At 34.6% G+C, this 25254-nt stretch overlaps 1 protein-coding gene and 1 non-coding gene across 2 annotated transcripts in view; both read right to left on the reverse strand.

Moving 5' to 3' along the window:
- LOC112912724 (low-density lipoprotein receptor-related protein 1B-like) overlaps nt 1–25254 on the reverse strand; it is a 1003376-nt gene that overhangs the window by 663958 nt on the left and 314164 nt on the right. The window lies entirely within an intron of this gene.
- Nucleotides 5938–6076, reverse strand: LOC140596449 (U4 spliceosomal RNA). Its single transcript, XR_011998419.1, has one exon. It is a non-coding gene; the product is annotated as a U4 spliceosomal RNA (small nuclear RNA).

Raw genomic sequence — 25254 nt, forward strand, 5'->3', positions numbered from 1 at the left:
AATATGGCTTCATGTCTAACAGTTTTGTATTAAATGGATTTTTATAAATTTATGGGATGTAGTACCTAGAATTAACTCTCAAAAAAACACCAGTGTGTATACACACACACACACACACACACAACGCACGAACATATACACACACAGATATAATGCTTATATACAAGTACTATTTGCATATTAATCTATACAAACAAAGAATGGAGCACTCTGGTGAGTGCTACCAATAAGTCCTGATAAATTGTGGCTCAACATAGATAGCATTAACATTCTGGAACATCATTTTGAATCTGATAACTGAAAACAAATGCCCAGGTCATTGAAACTAATCCTTCTTTTGGGATAAGTGATTTTAATGGTGTTCTCAAGTTTATTTGGTATTTTAAAATCTTCTGATTGGGGTACCTTGGAGTCTCAGTCATTAAGCAGCTGCCTTTGGTTCAGGTCATGATCCTGGGGTCCTGGGATCAAGCCCAACATCAGGCACCCTCCTAAGCGGGGAGTCTGCTTCTCCCTCTCCTCTTGCCCCTCTGCACCTCTCATGTGTTCTGTCTCTTTCTGCTCTCCCTCTCAAATAAATACAATCTTTAAGACAATAAAATAAAATAAAATCTTCTGATAAAAAGACTACGTTTATTAAGATTGTTCTCATGTTCTTTACTGATTAGTAGTATTTTATGTAGAGAAAATAAATTTTTCTCGTGTCTCATAAAGTGTTTAGGCTTGCAGCTGGTCAGGAGGGCAGAAGATGAAAAGTCCACCATTGAAACTAAGTAGAACCCCTAGCTTCCAGATATTTAAAAAAAATAATAATGTCACTTGTGTTCCACACAATTGAAAAGATGGCTTTGATATTCACAGGGGAATATTTGTTGCTGCTATAAGAAACAATGAATACAAGGAAACGAGAAATTTACATTTAACTCTAGTGCAAAAGAGTGGCTGGCCAGAAATCATCCAATTCTGAAACAAGGGCTTTTTAGAATTGAGGGGAATTTTTATTTGGTATATTCATCAAAACTCTGGTTTCAAGTGCAGAATCCCAATTTAAAACAGTGAAATGGGATGATGTGAAATAAAATAATGGAATATGTATTGTCTCACTAACTGAAATTCCAGAGTTAGATCTAGGTTCTTGTATAACTAAATATTTACAAGCTCATACTGTATCATGGGGAAGAACCAAGGATCCACTCTCTGTCTCTGCTTTACTCTTCTGTTTTCCTCTGTATTGACTTCATTTCCGGATTTTACATCTTGGCTCCTGGCAGCTCCAGGCTTTTACCCTAACTTCCACATCCAAAGAAAAGAGAACTATCTTCCCCTAATGGTTCCAGCATCATGTAGTTTAAAGGTATTATCACGTTAGTGAGTCAGATTTGTCTAGCAGGCCTCACTCTGAACGGTTATGAGATTAGCTTCATAAATATTTAAAGTGCCTTAACTTTTTAAAAAAGTTTATTTATTTTCATAATCTCTAAGTCCAACATGGGTTCAAACTCACCACCCCGAGACCAATGGTTGCTTGCCTTTCCAAATGAGCCAGCCAGGCGCCCCACAAAGTGCTGTAACTTTTTCATCTATAAAAAGACCTGTTTCTACCACCAAGGATTTTGGGAATGATTAGTTAATCTAGTCAAACCTCTTGAAAGAATTCTTGGCACATAAAACCATTAGCTAACACTATTTTTTCCAAATGAGCCTTTATAATCATTGACCTAAATTGAATCATACCTTTGCCTAAACCATTGTAGCTAGGATATTGGAATATTCTGATTCAATTAGGTTGAAATTACCCAAGTAAATTCTGGAGAAAATGAGAATAAGGCCATCTCCACCCAGATCTATATTCTGTGGAGGTATATTTTCACTAAAAAGAAAATTTGATAGCTATTTTCAGAAGAAAAGACAATAGACATTCAGTGAGTAATGCAGATATATTTTGGCTATGTGAAATGTTAAGGTTAAAAAGCACATATAAAATTTTATAAATGCCATTAAAAGTTAAATCTTTTTTATTTTTTTTAATTTTTATTTATTTATGATAGTCACAGAGAGAGAGAGAGAGAGAGAGGCAGAGACATAGGCGGAGGGAGAAGCAGGCTCCATGCACCGGGAGCCTGATGTGGGATTCGATCCTGGGTCTCCAGGATCGCGCCCTGGGCCAAAGGCAGGCGCCAAACCGCTGCGCCACCCAGGGATCCCGCCATTAAAAGTTTATCCAAATTTTAACTACTGGGCTGCATTCATTCTAAGAAAAAAGATGATAAAAAGTTGTGTTTTTGTTTTTAGTTAGAAGAATGCATTCCTTTTTCCCCCCAGTGGCTGTGGATTTTTCAAACTTTCCTTTTATTTATCAACTAGAGTTAACTAGTAATATAATTCTTTTTCTTGGTTAACATTAAATGTTAATTCAAGGGAATTAATTTCACTGCTAAAATCTGGTAATTTTACATTTGTATCTTTGAATGGTTAGCAGTAATTATAGCCAGTGTACTTTATCTTTTTTTTTCAGTGCACTTTATCTTAATACACATGTGGTTTTATCTATCTTTGTATCTATTTTCTTTGTGTTTTTTTTAAATCCACATGAGTGAAATCATCTTTGTTTTTCTCTAACTTATTTAGCTTAACATTATACTCTCCAGCTCTATCCATGTCATTTAAGTGGAAACATTTCAATCTTTTTTTTATTGTGTGTGTGTAAATGTGTGTGTGTGTGTGTGTGTGTATCACCTCTTCATCCATTCATCGGTCGAGGGACACTTGAGCTGTTTCCATAGTTTGGCTATTGTAGATAATACTGCTACAAATATTGGGATACTTGTATCCCATTGAATTAGTATTTTTGTATTCTTTGAGTAAATATCTAGTGGTGTAATTGCCGGGTCATTGTGTAGTTCTATTTTTAACTTTTTGAGGAACTTCCATACCTTTTTTCCACAACAGCTGCACCAATTTGCATTCCCACTGACAATGCAAGAGAGCCCCCCCCCATCCCCTTTCTCCACATACTCACTAGCACCTGTTTCTTCTTGTTTCTGTTTTCTTAACATTTATGGACCCTGGAAAAGTTTGCCCATTCTATGCTAACTACAATAATAAAAATATGTCCAGATACAAGGTTGAATTATATTGAAAATCTTACCAGGCATTTGAAGGGTCATGTTTTGACTAAACAATTACAATTATTGACAATACGATATTAACAGGATTCTCAGGGGAAAATTAAAAAAGAAAAATAAAGAAAATAAAATGCAAAATAGAAAAGTATCTTCAAGGTGTTTCAAAGAGCATTATGAAATAGTATATGGATATATTTCTCAACTGATAGTCTACTGATGTAATAGTACAAATTAAAACTTAGTTTAGTGTAAAACAGGTCTCCATTTCTGTCCATAAAATCCACTCTCCTGGACTTCTTAAGTTTGGGGAATGTGTTTTAGGTGTATGATGGCTACATAAATGTAATTAGACGAGATCGGGCGCGTTCAGGGTGGTATGGCCGTAGACGATAAATTTAATTAAGCCCATAAAGTACATTTGAATCTCTCATACAACATCAACTCCTATTTAATCCCCTTCTCTTTTTTTCTATTTCCTAAATACTACTATTTCCAAAAAACTTACATTTCAAAATCCTACCATCTCAAGAGGTATTACTCTCTTTCATTGCATTTTATTATATTTACCTATTGATCAAAAATGGAAAAGTTCACCTCACAAATCCACAAACAAAGGCTGTTTGTATACAGCCCTGGGATCTCAGGATGAGTTTCAGCATTTGATATTAGATCTCTTGATTTCTCTTAATCTATTTTGTGATTATTTCTGGTTCACAATCTATTGGATTATTTCTGTTTTAGTGGCCATCTTATCTTTTCCACTACTGTGCTTACATTTATTCTGTATTGTAGGCCTTCAGGGTTATAGGAAATCACCAGTGATTCAAACTTGAGATACAAGGACTACAGTATTATGCTTAGGTAGGCTGGTCTCTACCACATGTCTGAGAAAGTGGCCCAAGTCATACTCTAGAAAACTGACATTTTGTTTAACCACCAGTTATTATATTTTTTCTTTATTTGTCTTATAGAGGTTTTTATGCTTTTGACCCTTGGGTAAATTGTCTGAGACTACCAGTTTTTCTTTGTGTCTGTAAGTTAGAAACATCCCTAGCCCATTTTATTTTTTCCAGTTTTCTGGAGATATAATTGACATATGACAATGTATTAGTAAAAGGTATACAATACATATTGCAACATGGTTACAACAATAAGTTCAGTTAATGTCTATCACCTTACATAGTTAATCATTTTTCTTTCTTGTGATGAAAACTTCCAAGATTTACTCACATACCAACTTTCAAACATACAATCCAATATTGTTAACTATGGTCACCATGCTGTATATCACATCTTCCAAACTTATTTATCATATAATTAGGAGTTTGTATCTTTTGACCACATTTACCCATTTCCTCTAATCCACATCCTCTCTTTTTCAATAATCACTAATCTGTTCTTTGTTTCTAGGAGTTCAGATTTTTAGAGTCTACATATAAATGAAATCATACAGTATTTGTCTTGCTCTGTAAGACTAATTTTATTTAACATAACACCCTCAAGATCTACCTCTGTTGTTGCAAATGCTAGGATTTCCTTCTTTTAAAGGCTGAATAATATCTGTGTGTGTCGGTGTGTGATATTTATTTTTTTATCCATTCATTTGTTGATGGACACTTAGGTTGTTTCTATGTCTTGACTACTGCAAATAATACTATAATGAACGTGGGTGCGCCAATATTTCTTTGAGATAGTAATGTCATTCCTTTCTGATATGTCTCCAGATATATTTCTGAATCATATACTAGTTCTGTTTTTAATTTTTTTGAGGAACTTTCATACTGTTTTAAATAGTGACTAAACCGCTGACATTCCTGTACACAGAGCATAAGGATTCCCTTTTCTCCACATTATTGCCAACACCTGTTATCATTGATCTTTTAAATTAGTCATTTTAACTGGTATTAGGTTATATCTCATTGTGGTTTTGATTTGCACTTCCCTGATGATTAGTAATGTTGAGCACTTATTCATGTACTTGTTGACCATCTGTGTGTCTTCTATGGAAAAATCTCTATTCAAATCTTTTGCCCATTTTATAAAAATTAGATTGTGTTTTTAGTTATTGAATTGGATTAGATGAGTATTAACTTCTTATCAGATAAATGATTTGCAAATATTTTCTTCTCTTCTATAGATTGATTTTTTTTTTGTTTTGTTGATGATGTTCTTTGCTGTACAGAAGCCTCTTTAGTTTGATATAGTAGTACCACTTATTTATTTTTGCTTATTTATTTGTAGCCTTTGCTTTGGTATCAAATAAAAAAATCATTGCCAAGACCTATGTCTAGGAGCTTACCTCATGAGTATTATTCCAGGATTTCTATGGTTTCAGGGCTTACATTCAAGTCTTTAGTCCATTTTGACTTGATTTTTGTGTATGGTGTAAGACAGTGGTCCAGTTTCATTTATTTGCTTGTGGCTGTCCAGTTTTCTCAGCACCATTTTTGAAGAGACTATCCTTTCCTCATTATATATTTGTGGCTCCTTCATTGTAATTTTATTGACTATATATGCATGGATATATATTTCTGGGCTCTCTATTCTGTCCATTGTTCTATGTGTCTGTTCTTACACCAATACAGTATGGTTTGATTGCTATAGTTTTGTAATATAGTTTGAAATCAAGAAGTGTCATGCTTCTAGCTCTGATTTTACTCAAGATTATTTTGGCTATTTGGAATCTTCTGTGGTTCCATACAAATTTTAGGAATGTATATTTTTACTGTTTCCATGAAAGATGCCACTGGAACTTTGATAAGGGTTGCATTGAATTTTTAGATTGCCTTGAATTGTATTGACATTTTAATAAAATTAATTCTTCCAATACATGAGCTTATAAAATCTATCCACTTCTTTATGTCTTCTTTATTTCATCAGTATCTTTCGATTAGCAATAATTGTGCCTCGGATAAACCTCATTGGCTATGATACTGCCACTGCACAAAGCTTATTTCATCAGTATCTTATAGTGCTCAGATGTGTTCAGAGTACAGATCTTTCTCTTCCTTGGTTATAGTTATTCCTAGATATTCAATTATTTTTGATGCAATTATAAATAGGATTGTTTTCTTAATTTCTATTTCTGATTGTTTGTTACTGAAGTATAGAAATGCAACTAATTTTCATGTATTGACTTTGTATCCTGCAACTTTCCTGAACTTGTTTGCTAGTTTTAACATTTTTTTATTTTTATTTTTTTTAAACTTTTTATTTTATTTTATTTATTTATGATAGGCACACAGTGAGAGAGAGAGAGAGGCAGAGACACAGGCAGCGGGAGAAGCAGGCTCCATGCACCGGGAGCCCGACGTGGGACTCGATCCCGGGTCTCCAGGATCGCGCCCTGGGCCAAAGGCAGGCGCTAAACCACTGCGCCACCCAGGGATCCCTTAACATTTTTTTAATGAAGCCTTTTTAACATTGTCTATATAATTATTACACTATTTGCAAATGGAGACAGTGGTACTTCTTTCTGCTTAAGATGCCTTTTTTTTTAAGATTTTATTTATTTGTTCATGAGAGACAGAGAGAGAAAGAGAGAGAAGCCGAGACACAGGCAGAAGGAGAAGCAGGCTCCATGCAGGGAGCCTGACTTGGGATTTGATCCCAGGTCTCCAGGATCACGCCCTGGCCTGAAGGTGGCGCTAAACCACTGAGCCACCTGGGATGCTCTTAAGGTGCTTTTTAAAGTTGTTTCTTACCTAATTGTTCTGGTTAGGAATTTCACTACTATGTTAAACAAAAGTGGCAGAAGTAGGTAAACTTGTCTTGTTCCTGATCTTAGAGGAAAGACTTGCAGCTTCCATCACTGAGTATGATATTAGCTGTGGGTTTGTCATAAATGGCTTTTATTACGTTGAGGTATGTTCCCTCTTTATCCATTTTCTCAATTTCCTTTTTAAATCATAAATGGATATTGAGTTTTGTCAAATCCTTTTTCTGCATCTACTGAAATGATCATAAGTTTTTTATCCTTCATTTTGTTTTCACACTGATTGATTTGCACATGATCTTTGTTATTTACTATCTCCTAACTTTAGGCTTAGTTTGTTCTTTTTCTAGTTCCTTAAAGTGTAAAGTTAGGTGGTTTGAGATTTTTTAATGTGGGAATGTATTACTATGAATTTCCCTCTTAGAACAGATTTTGTTACATCTAAGTTTTGATATATTGCATTTCTACTTTCTCTAGCCCACTTTTTTTTAAAAAAAGATTTTATTCATTTATTCATGAGAGACATAGAGAGAATGCAGAGACATAGGCAGAGGGAGAAGCAGGCTCCTTGCAGGGAGCCCAATGTGGGACCCCATCTCAGGACTCCAGGATTAAGCCCTGGCTGAAGGCAGACACTCAACCACTAAGCCACCCAGGCATCCTGCCCTCTTTGTGATAGTAAAGTAACTAGCACGTTATACTTTATGATCTATGTGTAATTGTAGCCCTGTTATGTTTGTGCCTACATTTTTAAGAATAGTTTCAGGGATTATTGATGTTTGCATTCTACTAGGTGTGTTGCATTATAGCAATGCTTCTCCATCAGAGGCAATATTATGTTTCCTCTCTCTTCCCTCAAGACATTTGACAATATATAGAAAGACTTTTGCTTGTCACAACCTGAGGGGAAAGATATTCTACTAGAACCTAGGGTGTAGAGCCTAGTGATTCTGCTGTTAAACATTCTATGAAAAAAAAAAAAAAAAACATTCTATGATCTACAAGATCGCCTAAATCAAAGAATCATCTGGATTAAACTGTGGATAGTTACAAGGTTGAGAAGCGGAACACTACTGTGATATTCAATTTCTATAGACAGATCTATTATATAATGTAAAGAATCATAGAAAAGATTTAAATTGTTACTACCATATTTTCAAAGATTGAAATAAGTTTCTAGAAAGAATTTGATAGCCTTGGTTAATAGTAGAATAAGTTAACCTGATTATGAGTTGGAATGATCAACTCTACTTTTTGCAATTTCCTTTACAAGTTCCTTTATAATTACTACCAGTAAAAGCTTAGGAGTTTATTTATTTATTTATTTTTATTTTTTTTATTTATTTATGATAGTCACAGAGAGAGAGAGAGAGGCAGAGACACAGGCAGAGGGAGACGCAGGCTCCATGCACCGGGAGCCCGACGTGGGATTCGATCCCGGGTCTCCAGGATCGCGCCCTGGGCCAAAGGCAGGCGCCAAACCGCTGCGCCACCCAGGGATCCCAGCTTAGGAGTTTAAGTGCATATTTTCTCTCCATATTTTCAGAAGAAACATAAAAGAGCTAAGTTAAATGTAAGAAGTTTTGAGATCAGTATTAAATGTTGATGTCAACCCCCTTGCTTTACCCACAACAAAGTCATAGACCAATGCTACAGAAGTAGAAAATACAAAGTATGAAATAGAAGTCCACTTAGAGACTCCTCATCCTGTAAATCCTTAAGTTGAAAATTCCGTATTTGGACTAAGACTTCTCTCTGGGGGCCTAGATTTAAAAATATATACTTTATAAATACATATATAAAGAAAGACCACTTGAAAGTTTCTTAGCTTGTTGAAAAATTTGATTAAATCCTCCTAATATCCAAGTTTGAAATTTTTTTCTAAGAAAATTAGGTTGTATACTTTTGCTTATAGCTAGAGGTGAAAGTTACAAACTAAATTATAAGGTCTTTCAAAATTCGAATAATATTTTCACTTCTAGCCAAGTTGAACTAACAAGAACTGGATTTACCCATTTGCTTGAAACAATAAATAAGTAAGTAAGTAAATAAATAAATAAATAAGCCAAAAGGCACAAAACAGCATTTTTAAAACAATGAACATCAGGTAATAAAAGACAGTGATCACTCAGAAATGATTAGCAAATGACAACAGCTCTATTTTCGCCCTAACTACTGCCTTTAAAGTGTTTCTAGGCCACAGTTTAGGAAAGAAAAACTGAGGGAGAGCCCAGCAGACACCATAAAGAGACAGACTGTATCTAGAAAGAACAAGGTAGAGTAAAAAAAAAACAAAAAACAAAACAAACAAACAAACAAACAAACAAAAAAACCAGTGCACATAGAACTTCAAAGATCTTCAGAGGTTTCTTGTCAAGTCCTCAGCATGGGACACACATATGTGAGGAAATTAACCAAAACTTGGGAAAGAATCATCCAAAAAAAAGTAGAGGGAGCACTGCATGTACTTATAGAGCAAATAATACCTGTTTGCTCACCAGTCAGACTGAAAACTCATAATCTGTAGCACTGGAATAGAGTACTTCAGAATTTCTTGCCTTAATAGTTGGGAATAATTAGCCCCCAAATGAACATTTCTCCAGATTCAATGAACAATCATAAGTGTAAGAATCAAAAGGATCCAGCTGTTTTCAAGTAATCAACTGCATCTCAGAACAAAGATCAAAAAACCTTATGTGACCACAAAAAATATTCAGCCAACATTAAAGAAAGTAAAATTCACAATGTCTGACATGCCATCAAAATTATTAGGCAGGAAAACACAATTCATAATGAAGAGAATAATGAATCAAATGTGACCCTAAACTAACACAGATATTAGAATTAGGAGAGGGGGAAAAAAAGAATTCGGAGAGGAGGTAAGTCGAGACAGAAAAATTAGGAGAGGGGGGAAAAAAAGAATTAGGAGAGGAGGTAAATCGAGACAGAAAAATCAAATTTATTTATTTATTTATTTATTTGAGAGAGAGAGAGAGAATATGGGGGGCGGCATAGGGATAGAGAAACCCAAGGAGACTTTGTGCTGAGCACAGAACCCATTGCAGGACTTGATATCACAACTCAGCTCAGACCTGAGCCCAGACTGAGTCAGATGTTCAACTGACTGTGCCACTAAGGTGCCCCAAATGAAACGTCTAGAAAAATAAATACTATAATACGTCAGATGGAAAATATTTTAGTTGGTCTTAACGGAAGATGTGATATGGCAGAAAAAAATATTAATGAATTTAAAAGCCTAATAATAGAACTTATTAAAATAAAATATGCAGGAAAAAGAACACAGAGAAGGAGACAAAGGCATATGTGAGCTAAGGGATAATTTCACTTGGCTCAGTTTATGGATAATTGGTGTCCCTTATGGTGGCGAGGGGACAATAAATAAATGCATAATGGCCTAAAGTATTTTACAGATTTGAAGAAAACTATAATTCCACCTATTGAAAGAAAAACAACTTAACCTCCAACATAACATGTAATAACATGAAAGAAAATATAAAAGGCAGAGGAAGGACTAAGATGGCAGAGTAGCAAGAGGACCCTAGGCTTTCTTCACCCCTTAAACACAGCTAAATAAATGAATCATTCTGAATACCCAAGAAATTGATCTGAGGACTGACAGAACAAAAGCACAACAAGAGGAAGAGAAGCAACATATGGAAGGTAGGAAATGCAAAGACATGATTTGGGAGGGAAGTAGACTGGCAGTGCTGTGGAAGGGAGGGAGTCCTTGTCATGGAGAGAGGCCAGGAAAAGACAGCAGTGCACAAGGGATCTCACACAAGAAAAATATTTCCCCAAAGACCTTGGGAAAAGGAGAGGGGCTGGTTTTCATGAATTTTTACAGCGGGTCTCAAAGACTAGCATTTTAGAGATCCATGGTGTGGCAGGTGTGGAGCCTGGCAGATGCAGCAGTGTTCCTGTGGAGAAGGAGGGCAGATAGACTAGTAGTGTATGGCATGATCTGAGGAACCCCTGGATGCTTCTCCCTTCTTAGAATGCATCTGGGAAAGGTGCAATTGCCTCTCTGGGACAAAAGAACTGGCAGGTGCACCTCAACAACGGTGTAGAGGTGTAGAGGTGTAGAGACGCCTGCTCAAGGCAGCTCACCTGGATTTGAGCACTTCACTGTGCTTTATTCCAAAATCCATCCACTTGCTCTTTGGTGTCACTGCCCTTTTGGGACAAATTTGAATCAGTCCCAGTGTGACAAGACACTCCCTGAGAGGACCAGCTTAAGTTCCCCTCTTGCAACTTCCTAAAGTTTGGAGTTCTAAAACTCAGCCAGCCTGCCTGGGAAAGAACACAGGTGCACTGCACTAGCAGGTGGGCAGATGGCCAGATACACAGTGGGAAAGCAACAATATGAGGGAAGCCTGGGACACATGAGGGGAGATTGTTGGCTCTTCTGGGAGGGCTTTCCCAACTGCAGAGAGTGCAAACTCCCCTCTCCAGGACAAGGGATGAGGCTGGTGCCATTTCTTTCCCCTACCACTCAGCATAAACTAACTTTAGTAAGCAGCACAGCACCAACACTAGTGGCCTAAACAGCTTATACCAAGCCTCACCTCTCTGTGCTCTGCAAATTCTGCTTTTTTAGGACAAGTATGTCCTGAACCAGAACAGTGGGGCCCCTTCCCCAGAAGACAATCACAACCTGTCCCTCTTGCCCCCCCTCACATACCATGTTCACCGGCCATAGAGTTCTACAAAGCTTCATCTCTAGTGGAGTAGCATCAGGTCTCTTTTAACAAAACAAGAGCACACCTAGTTAAACCTCACCACACTCTGGCCAACATCCAAGCTCTCCCCACTGCAGGCAAAGAGAAACTCTGCAGAAGACTGGCTGGGAAAGAACAGCCAAAACACAGCAGCAGAGTGCACATAGCATACCCCAGAGATACTTCCTGGAGCATGAGGCTCCCAACAGTATATGGTCTCTTCATTATAAAGCCGTTATTCTCAAGAATAGGAAACATAATAGGCTTTTATAACACAGGAAGAAGACAGAGACCTAGACAAAATGCCAAAATGGAGAAATTCATCCCTAAAGAAGGAATAAAAAAGGGTCATGGCCAGGGATCTATTTGAAACAGGTTTAAGTAATATGCCTGACCAAGAATTAAATTAAATTTAAATTAAATTTAAAGCAACAATTATAAAGACACTAGCTAGGCTTGAGAAGAGCATAGATGACATCAGGGAGACCCTTAAAACAGAAATAAAAGACTTAAGAACTATTTAGGCTGAAATTAAAAAACAAACGATATAACAGATCTGAAATCGACTAGAGGTAATGACTACAAGGATGAAAGAAGTAGAGGAATAAGTAAGTGATATTGAAGAAAAAAATATGGAAAATAATGAAGCTGAAAAGAAGAGGAAAATAAAAATACTGGATCAGGAATGTAGACTTAGGGAACTCAGCAACTCCATAAAGCATAACAACATTTGTGTCATAGAATACTCTATCCAGTAAGGATGTCATTCAGAATAGAAGAAGAGATAAAGAGTCTCCCAAACAAAAACTAAAGGAGTTCATGAAAACTAAACCAGTCCAGTAAGAAATATTAAAGGGGACTCTTTGAATTGGAAAGAAAAAACAAAAGTGATAAAGTCTAGAAGGAACAGAGAAAATCTCCAGAAAGAATGATAAAATAAATAATAAAATAGCATTAATTTAATATCTATCAATAATTACTCTGAATGTAAATGGACTAAATGCTCCAATCAAAAGACGTAAGGTGTCAGAATGGATAAAAGAAGACTCATCTATGCTGTCTACAAAAGACTCATTTTAGACCTAAAGACAGCCACAAATTGAAAATGAGGGGATGCAGAACAATTTATCAGCTATCAGATGCTAAAAGAAAGCCAGAGCAGCAATATTTACATCACACTAAATAGACTGTAAACTAAAGACTGTAACAAGAGATGAAGAAGGGTACTATATCATAATAAAGGGGTCTATCGAACAAAAAGATCTAACTATTGTAAATATTTATGCCCTCAACTTGGGAGCACCCAAATATATAAAGCAATTAATAAAAACATAAACAAACTCATTGATACTAATACAATGATGGCAGGGGATTTTAATATCCACTTATTCCAATGGACAGATAATCTAAGCAGAAAATCAACAAGGAAACAATGGCTTTGAATGACACGTTGGATCAGATGGACTTAACAGATATACTCAGAACATTTCATCCTACAGTAGCAGAATACACATTCTTTTTGAGTGCACATGGAGAATTCTCCAGAATGGATCCCATACTAGGGGACAAATCAGGCCTCAACAAGTACAAAAAGATTGAGATCATATCATACATATTTTTGGGCCACAATGCAATATAGCTTGAAGTCAATCACAAGAAAAAATTTGGAAAGACCACAAATACTGGAAGTTAAAGAACAGCCTACTAAAGAAAAAAATGGATCAACCAGGAAACTAAAGAAGAAATAAAAAATAATACATGGAAACAAATGAAAATGAAAACATCATGGTCCAAAACCCTTGGGATACAACAAAAGTGTCCTTAAGAGGAAAATATATAGCAAAACAGGCCTACCTCAAGAAGCAAGAAAAATCTCAAGCAATATAATCTTACACCTAAAGGAGCTAGAAAAAGAACAACAAATGAATCCTAAAGCCAGCAGAAGATGAAAAATAATAAAGATTAGAGGAGAAATAGATGAGCTAGAAACAAAGAAACAACAACAAAATCATTAGAACAGATCAATGAAACCAGGAGCTGGTTCTTTAAAAGAATTAATAAAATTGATAAAACCCTACCTAGCCAGACTTATCAAAAAGAAGAGGAAGGATCCAAATAAACAAAATCACAAATGAGAGAGGAGAGATTACAACCAATGCCACAGAAATACAGACAATTATAAGATAATATTATGAAAAATTATATGCCAAAAAATTGGGCAATTGGCAAGAAATAGATAAATTCTTAGAAATACATAAACCACCAAACTGAAACAGGAAGAAATAGAAAACTTGAACAGATAAATAACTAGCAAAGAAACTGAGACAGTAATCAAAAATCTCCCAACAAACAGAAATCTAGGGCCAGTGCCTTTCCAGTAGAATTTTATCAAACATTTAAAGAACATTCATTTTTCTCAAACTGTTCAAAAAAATAGAAGTGGAAGGAAAACATACAAACTGACTCTATGAAACCAGCGTTACCTTGATTCTAAAAGCAGACAAAGACCCCACTAAAAAAGAGAATTGCAGGCCAATATTCCTCATGAACACGGATGCAAATATTCTCAACAAAACACTAGCAAATTAAATCCAACAGTACATTAAAAGAATTATTCACCATGATCACATGAGATTTATTCCTGGGTTGCAAGGTGATTCAATTATTGCAAATCAATCAAAGTGATATACCACATTAATTAATAAAAGGATAAAAATCATATCATCCTCTCAATAGATGTATAAAAGGCATATGACAGGGTATAGCATCCATTCTTAATAAAAACCATCAGTAAAGTAGGATTAGAGTAACATATCTCAACATCATGAAGGCCATATGAAAGATCCACAGCTAATAAAACCCTCAATGGGGAAAAACTGAGAGCTTTTCCTCTATAGTCAAAAACAAGAAAGGATGTCCACTCTCACCATTGTTATTGAATATAGTACTGCAATTCCTAGCCTCAGCAATCAGACAACAAAAAGAAAAGACATTCAAATTGGCAAGGAAGAAGTCAAACCTTCAATCTTCACAGACACATGATATTCTATATAGAAAACCCAAAAGACCCCATGAAAAAAAATGATAGAACTGATACACAAATTCAGTAAAGCTGCAGGATACAAAACCAATATACAGAAATCTGTTGCATTTCTACACACCAGTAATGAAGCAGCAGATAGAGAAATCAAGGGATCTGTCCCATTTACAATTACACTAAAATCCATAAGATATTTAGTATAAACCTAACCAAAGAGGTAAAGATCTGTACTCTGAAAACTATAGAAACTTATGAAAGAAATTGAACATAACACAAGAAAATGGAAAAGCATTCCATGCTAATGGGTTGGAAGAGCAAATATATTGTTAAAATGTCAATACTACCAGGACACTTGGGTGGCTCAGAGGTTGAGTGGCTGCCTCTGGCTCAGAGTGTGATTGCGGGGTCCTGGGATTGAGTCTTGCAACAGAGACCCTTGCCACAGGAAGCCTGCCCTTCCCTCTGCCTATTCTCTGCTTCTCTCTGTGTGTCTCTCATGAATAAATAAATAAAATCTTTTTAAAAATGTCTATACTACCCAAAGTAATCTACAGATTTAATTCAATCCCTATCAAAATACCAACAGTATTTTTCACAGAGCTGGAACAAACAATCCTAAATTTTGTATGGAAGCACAAAGACCTTGAATAGTTGAAGCAATTTTGAAAAAGAAAAAGAAAGCTGGAGACATCAGAGTTCTGGACATCAGGGTATATTACAAAGCAGTAGTCATCAGGACAGTATGGTAATGGCACAAAAACAGATAGATAGCTCACTAGAACAGACTAGAAAGCCCAGAAATGGATCTACTAGTCTGTGGTCAACTGATAGTTGACAAATCAGGAAAGAATATCTATTGGAAAAAATCTCTTCGACAAATGGTGTTGGGAAAATTGGACAACAACATGCAGAACAATGAATGGACCACTTTCTTATGCCATACATAAAAATAAATTCTAAAGAGATGAAAGACTGAAGTGTAAGACTAGGGAACCATCAAAATCCTGGAGGAGATTATAAGCAACAACCTCTGATCTTGGCCATAGCAACTTCTTATTAGATATTTCTCTGGAGACAAGGAGAAAGAAAAGCAAAAATGAACTACTGGGACATCATCAAGATTAAAAGCTTCTGCATAGCAAAGGAAATAATAAAATTAAAAGGCAACCTTTGGAATAGAAGTTACTTGCAAATGACACATCTGATAAAGAGTATCTAAAATCTATAAAGAACTTACACTCAACACTGAAAAAAAACAAATAGTCCAGTTAGGAAATGGGCAGAAGACTTGAACAGATATTTTTCCAAAGAAGACATACAGATGGCTTACTGATTCATAAAAAAATGCTCAAGATCACTCATCATCAGGGAAATATAAATGAAAACTAGAACGAGATAACACTGCACACCTGTCAGAATTGCTAAAATTAACAACATAGGAAACAACAGTTTGTTAGTGAGGATGCAGAGAAAGAGGAAGCCTCTTACACTGTTGGTGGGAATGCAAACTGGTGCATAAATGTAACAATATATTAGGGGTTTATAACATATGTAAAAGTAAAATGCATGACAAATAATATAAATCTGAGAGAGAAGTCCACTATTATGTGGACTACCTATAGAGTAGTATAATATAATCTCAGGATACACCTGTAATGAATTAAAGAGGTACATGGGCAGCCCTGGTGGCTCAGCGGTTTGGCGCCACCTGCAGCCTGGGGTGTGATCCTGGAGACCCAGGATCAAATCCCACATTGGGCTCCCTGCATGGAGCCTGCTTCTCCCTCTCCTGTGTCTCTGCCTCTCTCTCTGTGTCTATGGATAAATAAATAAAAATCTTTAAAAAAAATTAAAGAGGTACAGCATGAATACTTAACTACTAAACTGACCAAGGGGTTATTGCTAATACTAAGAAATAATACAAAAATATTAGCTCATCAAGAGAATATTGTAATGCTTTATGTACCTAATAGCAGAGCTTTAATGTGTGTCAAGCAAAAACTGATAAAGCTGGATGATGAAAGAGATAAATTCACAATTTTAGTCAAGTGTCTTAAGGTATTTTTCTCAATAATTGTTAGATCAAGGAGACAGAAAATCAGCAAGGATATAGTTAACTTGAATAACACAGTCAACTAATTTGACTCAGCTGATTCTAAAGGAATATCAAACCAAAAACCTGTACTTTGCAAATGAAGATAGACGCTTGACATATAAAGATTTACTAAGATAGACCATATATGTGATATAAAAATACATTAAAATTTTTATTTATTTATTTTAGAGAGGGAGAGAGAGAGAGTCAGAGCATGAGTGAGGTGAGGAGCAGAGGGAGATGCAGACTTCCTGTTGAGCAGAGAGCCTAAAGCGGGGCCCCCCATAAAACATACATTTAAAAGCAATCAAGTAGGGTCGCCTTGGTAGCTCACTGGTTGAGGGTCTGCCTTTGGCTCAGGGCATTATCCCAGGTCCCAGTATCCAGGATCTGTGCATGGAGCCTGCTTCTCCCTCTGCCTATGTCTCTGCCTCTCTGTGTCTCTCAAAAATAAATAAATAAAATCTAAAAAAGAAAAAAACAATCAAGTAATGTACGTATCTTCTCTGTCCGCAATGAAATTAAGTTAGAAATCCATAACAGAAATAAAATCTCTAGAAAAGTTCTCTAAGGGGATCCCTGAGTGGTTCAGTGGTTTAGCACCTGCCTTTGGCCCAGGGCATGATCTTGGAGTCCCGGGATCAAGTCTCACATCAGGCTCCCTGCATGGAGCCTACTTCTCCCTCTGCCTTGCGTCTCTGGCTCTCTCTCTCTCTCTCTCTCTCTCTGTGTGTCTCTCATGAATACATAAATAAAATATTTTTTTAAAGAAAAGTTCTCTAATATTTCGAGACTTAATAACAGACTTGAAATCATCCATAAGTCAAGAAGTGATTTAAAAACATTTGAACACATACAAAAAATTTAGAAGTTACAATGTAAACTGGAATGAGACACCACTAAGTTTAGTGAAAAACTCTAGCACTAAAGAATTATAATAGGAAGGAAGGTCTAAACAAACGACCTCAGCTTTTACCTTTAAAACGTACAAAATAAATCCAAATTAGGGCACCTGCGTAGCTCAGTGGTTGAGTGTATGCCTTTGGCTCAGGGCATGATTCCAGAATCCTGGGATCAAGTTCCTGCATCAGTCTCCCTACAGGGAGCCTGCTTCTCCCTCTGCCTATATCTCTGCCTCTCTCTCTGTGTCTCTCATGAATAAATAAATCTTAAAAAAATAGAATCTTAAAAAAAAAATCTAAATTAAACAAAAAATCAGCAGAAGGGAAATAGACATAAACATAAAAAGCAATGAAACAATACAGAAAAATAGAGAAAAATAATAAAACAAAAAACTGATTTTTCAAAAAAATAATAAAATTAATAAAACTCTAGCCAAAATGATCAAAGAGAAGATACAAATTCCAAATGTTAGGAATAGGAGAAACATCATCACTACACATTTACAGATAGTAAAAGGATAAGGGAATATTATGAAGAATTATGCCAATGAGTTCAACAACTTAGGAGAACAAAATACATATTCCTTGAAAAACACAAATTACCAAAGCTCACTAAAGAAAACATAGGTAATTTAATAGCCCTATATGTACAAAAAATTATAATAGTAATTAAAAATAATATTTCTATAATGAAAACTCCAGGCTCAAGTTGCTACATTGGTAAATTCTACTAAATAATTAATGAAGAAAATATACGATTGAAAAAATAAAGAAACAAAAATAAAGAAGATTAAGTATTTCTATCTTATCCTATGAAGTCAGTGTTACCTTGACTTGAAACCAAAGACCTAGGCAGCCCTGTTGGCTCAGCGGTTTAGCACCGCCTTCAGCCCAGGGTGTGATCCTGGAGACCTGTAATGGAGTCCCATGGTGGGCTCCCTTCATGGAGCCTGCTTCTCCCTCTGCCTGTGTCTCTGCCTCTCTCCCTATCTCTGTCTCTCATGAATAAATAAATAAAATCTTAAAAAAATAAAGAAACCAAAGACCTTACAAAAAGGGGCAACTACAAATTCCTCATATACAAAGATACAAAAATTGTAACCAAAATTTAACAAATAAAATCCAATGATATATTAAAAAGGTAATACATCATGACTAAGTGGTGGTATTTATTCCTATAACACAGGGTTGGTTTAATATTTGAATATCAAACAATATAATGCTTTATATTAGACAAATCATTTGATAAAATCTGATATCCATTATTAATAAAAACTATCAGCAAACTAGGAATAGAAGGGGAATTCTCCAATCTGATAAAGGGCATCTATGAAAAACCTTATAGATAACATACTTAATGGTGAAAAAACTGAATATTTCCCCATTAATTGCAGGAGCAAGAGAATACAGTTATTTGCTCTCATCACTTCTATCCAACAAAGTACTTAAAACTCCGGTCAATGCCCTTAGGCAAGAAAAAGAAATAAAAAAATTACTAGATTAGAGAGGAAAAAGATGATTTGCAAATTATATGGTTGCTTACATAGAAAATCCAATGGAACCTACCAAAAAGAAACTAGAATTAGCGAGTTTAGCAAGGTTGAAGGATACAATATCAATATACAAATAACATTTATATATCTGTATATTAGCAGTTAACAGTTGAAAATTAAAGTTTAAGATAGCGGTATTGAAAATTGCATAAAATATGTAATGACTGTGTGAACTATTTGAAAAAATGTGTACATGATAACGGGCATTTTGAAGAGATATTAAAGAATAAATAAATGAATCAAAGATATGCCTTGTTTATGTCTTGGAAGACATAATATTGTCAAGATGTTAATTCTCACCAAATTGATCATTTCAACACAATTAAGCATTGCAGAACACTTCCTGCAGAAATTGGGAAATTGATTAAAAATTCACATGAAAATTTAAAAGACCTAATATAGTCAAAACAACTTTAAAAAATGAAGGGCTAGTAGTATGTGATTTAAAGAACTAGTATAAAACTATAGTAATCAAAACAGTATGATATGGTGCAAAGACTGGGAAATAGATCAGTAGAACAGGATACATAACTCTAGAAATAAACTCACACCTATAAAAAAGGGATTTTTGAGAGAGGCATAAAGGCAATACAATGAAAAAAGAAGGCAGCTTTGTTAACAAATGGGTACTGGATAAAATGGATATCTATATACAAAGAAATAATTTTGAATCTATAGCTTATATCATATACAGTAGCTCAAGAAGGATCATAGACTGAAATGTAAACCTAAAACTATAAAACTCCTAAAAGAAACCACAAGAACAAATCTTTGTTATCTTGGATCAGACAAAGATCTCTTAGATTTGACACCAAAATTACAGTCCATAAAAAAAAGTTAAATTAGATTTTACCAAATATTAAACCTCTGCTTCTCAAAAGGCATTAGAGAGTTAAGAGATAAGCCACAAAGGAATAAAATCTTTACAAAATATATATCTGATAAAGGTTTTCTGACTGTTGCACAATATGTAAAGGACTCTCAAAACTCACAAATGAGAAAACAATCCTACACAAAAAAGGTCAAAAGGTCTTCAACACAGACTTCACCAAAGAAGAAATAAGAAGGGCAAATAAGCACAAGAAAAAAATGTTCAATATCATTAGTTAAATGCAGGCAGATTCAAAATAAAATGACAATGTGTTATAATCATGTATATATTAGATGGCTAAAATTAAACTTGACCAGACAAGTTTGACAAAAATGCAGAAAACCTTGAATTCTCTTATACTAATTGCTAGAAATGTAAAATGGCACATTAATTGAAAAAGTAAATTTTTGTTTTGTGCTATTCCTTTAAAAGGTAAATAAATGTCGACCACATAATCCAGCCCTTCTATTCATAGGTATTTATCCAAGAGAAGAGGAAATTTGTGTCAAAACAAAAATCTGTACACAAACACCTATAGCATCTTTACCTGTAATATCTGGATCCAAATGTATATCAACAAGTACAAGAATCAAATTTTGGTATAACTGTAACATGAATACTCAGTGATAAAAAGGGATTACCTGTTGATAAATGCAACATCATAAATGTATCTCAAAATAATTATGCCGAGTAAAAGAAGCCAGATAGAAAGTGTATATACTGTATAATTCCATTTGTATAAAATGGTAATATAATACAGGTTTCGCTATGGTGACAGCAGATAATTTATGGCTTGGAAGAGTGGGGAAGAAAGGGAGTACATAGTGCACAAATAAACATTTGGTGGGGAGGGATATGTTTATCATCACAGTAATGATTCCACTGATATATACATATATCATTACTTATATCTTTCACACGTGTTGCTCATCACTTGTTAATTATATCACATTATTTTTTTAAAAAATGGGATAATAAAAGAACCCTACTAACAGAGTTCTAACAAAGTTAAATCATATAAGTTGGGTGCTATTACCTACTGAATCATTCTCTTAAAATTCTTACAATGAAGCTTTAATACTCAATGTGATTGTATTTGGTGACAGGACCTTTAATTAGGTTGAATGATATCCTAAAAGTGAGGCTCTACTCCAGTACATCCTCATGAGAAAAGGAAGAGATACCAGAGTTAAACCTGCACAGAGAGAAGGCAATTGAGGATATGGTAAGAAGCCAGTAGTCTACAGGCCAAGAAGAGGCCTCAGAGAAAGTAAAGTTGCCAACACTTTGATCTTGGACTTACAGTTTCCAGAACTGTGAGAAAATACATTTATGTTGTTTAAGCCACCAATCTTTGCCATTTTCTTATGACAGCCCAAGCAGACTAATAATGGCACTGAAAAACTTTGAAGCAGTTCCTAATTTGACTGGCTTATTGAGATTAAGAAACACATACAACTAATCGAGAATTCAAGAATTTCCTCAAAATAAAGAAATTATATGTTTAGCACTTAATTAGGTTGTCCCTTCAGGGTGGGAGAGAGGAATGATCAATCTCTCACAGAAACTTTTAGGTTAGTCATGCTGGCAACATCCAATTGCTAGCTTCTAAATGGCAAATGGACATTACAAAAGCAAGAAATAGTTGTAGAAATGCATTAATTAATATTTCTGAAATATTTTGTTATTTAGTGAATTACTATAGAAAAATCATAAGATCTAACTTTGTGTAATAAATTTACTTAAGGTTAATACTTAGATAAATTGGGCTGGGTTATATTTTTTAAAATGCCATCTGTTTTCTCCTAATGTTATGGCATATTGAAATATTATGCAAGTATAATTCATCTACATAAGATTTGTTCTTTTTATGGAGAATGTATTATTTTTGATTTTTCTAATTTGATTTTATGTATCAAACATATTAACATCATTTCCATAAATATTTAAAGTACTAAGAATGCAAACATAGGTTCGACCAAATAGATTTGACATAAATTAGGTCTTTTAAAAGGATTTATTTATTTGAACTTTAGGTAATTCTACAAAATTTTTGGACTCATTCCAGTAAACTAGATAAGTAAATTTTTAAATCTCACCTCTAACTCCTTTTATTATCAGCAGTGATTGTGCTACTCTATAATGGCAACTTAAATTAACTTTCACATCCTCAATTCACTTAAAGATCTTTTATGAATATGAATTAGGAAGTAATATTTGATTATAAAACAGCTTCTAAAGACAGTAGCATCCATAAAGTGAAAAAATGAAATAGAGTCACCAAGAATAGTCTTTACTTATATATTCTTGCCAAAGAAACTGCATATGCTTCTTTTGTAATTCTCCAATTAGGACTGTGACATGTACTTTTCTGGATAGGCTGGTAGGTACTAGAGATCTCTTAATGCCCTGATACTTCATAATATGTTCCTAACATCTGAATAATCATTTACCAAATCTTTTTGAGATAGTTACATATCATATTCCAATAGGGGATTCTTTGTGCTTAATTCTACTGTTTATTATAATGATTTAAACAAAGCCATATAATTTATCGTCAAGGGGTCCCTCCTTTCCCTTTCACTTGTATAAAAGTCCCTGCTATGTGTTTTAAATCAGATGTGGGACTTCTGGATTAATATCAAAAGAATGATAGCCTCCATAAAGGACTGTGTAAGATGTTCTTGACCTGATGCTGGAGAAAACACACACTCTGGTGGGTACTGGGTTCATGATTTAATTTGATTTTTCTGCCAGGAATAGACACCTGTCTCTCTATAACAGGAGACCAAAACCAGGATTCCGTTAATCCAAAATCAGTTGACTATAAGAAAGAAGACTACTGATCCAAGATTTGACAGCACAAGAATGGGGGAGGGGGGTGAATTACACTTATAGAAGAAATGTGAATGTGGCTAAGTTTACATTTTTTGATGCATATACTAGGTAATCTTAGTTTTCTTCATAGTCTCTGCCTCTCAATGTATCACACTATATCTATGTAATCTAAAATGAGATACTCTGAATGATTCATTTTTCTAATGTGCCCCCTAGAACTGAGGAGAATAAATCTCATGGGAAATCTCAATATAAATTATAAGATAGTGCTTCATCAAGAGAATTTTGATTTTGGTTGTTTTAAATATATGACATATGTTGATATTGGTGTTGTTAACTTACATAGAAATACGAGCAAATATCATAAACCACCTTTACCAAGTCAACTAACTTATGACATTGTAATTTTTGTTTTGTTTTGTTTTGCTTTTCTGTATAAGGTTAATGACTATGATCTTACCAGAAATGCCATTTTAAAGGCACAATTCAGCTACATATGATTGGCCAACAATTAAACAACTACTTTTCTTCTTATGTGGAAATTATAACATAAAGTCCTACCAGGAACTGACCTGGTACTTGCTTTCTGACTTAAGGAAATCTAGTGTTTCAGGGAATAAAGAATGTCACTACGTCACTGTTTGGCTACCCGGAAATATTGGAACACTTGGGGACTTCAAAAAGAATAAACATAGAATTTTAGGAACTGTGGGCAAAATCTATAGAGTAGAATTGGTTGGTGCTCTAGTTTCTAGTCTTGAAATTCAAGAACTGATAAACACCATAAAAATATTTCTTATTCTATAAAGATAATAAAATATATCATATCAGGACTTCACAAAGTCTCGAAAGAGAAGTTAACTCTGTCTTATGACTCTACTTTTGTTGAACCTAAAACAAGTTCTCTGTGTACTAATAATCATTACTTCTTGTTGCAGCTCTGCTAATAATAAAGGATAAATGGAACAAAACATCACATTAATGCACTAATTCAAAATCTCAAAGCAAATTTATTTGGACAAATCTGTGCCATAGGAAATAAAGCTAAGCTAATGAAGAACTGAAAAGTAAAACATATTTTCTTTTTGATATGAGGATATTACAGACTGAAAAGGATTTTTATTTATAAATACTTTGCATTCCAAGAGATAAGAAATGAATTGCTTGGCCATCATAACATCTTAAAACTTTTACATCTTGAGAAAGCCATGATCCTTTATTATTATTATTATTATTATTATTATTATTATTATTATCAAACATAAGAACTTACAACCTCTCAAAACCAGCCTAAAGTTATCTAATAAGAATTGTCAAAAGTCATAGAATAAACTCTTATTTTATTCTGGAATCCTATAGTTTTGAAAGTAAGGATCTTTGAATTATGCTTTTTTTGGAAGAAAAAAAAATTTCACCCAGAGATCATAAATTATCCATTAATTTTGTCTTTGATAAACTCAAGGAAATCTGTTACATGTGTATCCAAGGCAACTTTTACATGGTGAGCATTTTCAAAAGTACAAAGCATTCTATGGAAAGTCCAATTCCCATATTAAGTGAAAGACTATAGGGTATATAGCCTTCCTACCCTGTAGATAGCACAGGGTTTAGAACTGGGGGGCAGGGGGGAGGATGGAAACTGACATTTAACCTCTTCTTAGTAGCTCTGAAAGCTGGAATTCAGTTATTAGCTTTTCTAAGCTTCTTCTTCTTCTTCTTCTTTTTTCAATGGTAAAATAAAGAAAACCCTACCTACCTCATAAGGTTATTGTGAGATCCAAATTAAAAAAAAATTAAGGGTCTAATACAAAAGCTGCTAAAAATAATGAAGTTAACAATAAAATAAGAACAATATTAACTGACCTCATCTATTATCTCTTTGGTTGATGTTTGTCCTGGGGATTTTTAAAAATTCTTCATTGTCATTGACACTTAATGCACATATAACATTACAAATCCTTTGATCCACCTTGAATATATTCCTGGGATTAGGTAGCAAGTTTTGTAAATTTAAACTTCAAAGCAGAGTAGGAAGGTATGAATTGGTTGTGTCCAGAGACTTTTAAATGAGGGACAAAATGTTTTGCTTTAACATGCTGTTCCTCAACCCTAATTTTACTCCAAACCCACATTTTTTGTAAGTTATATCTTATGCAGAGGATTCCTTATAGTTTTTAAGATAGCATTCTCTACCCTGGGGGGGGGGGGGGCGGGCAAAAAATGTGCTCAATCACTACTTCCTTGCAATCATATATAGTTCACATGGGTTAATTTTACTCAAATAGCATTAGCATGCCAAATGAAACTCACATTCATTATTTTCATAATGAAATTCAAATTTTTATTTATGCTTTAAAAGCTCTTGATAATTTGGGA

This window comes from Vulpes vulpes, unplaced genomic scaffold (assembly GCF_048418805.1).
Source record: "Vulpes vulpes isolate BD-2025 unplaced genomic scaffold, VulVul3 Bu000000626, whole genome shotgun sequence".
Lineage (NCBI taxonomy): Eukaryota > Metazoa > Chordata > Mammalia > Carnivora > Canidae > Vulpes > Vulpes vulpes.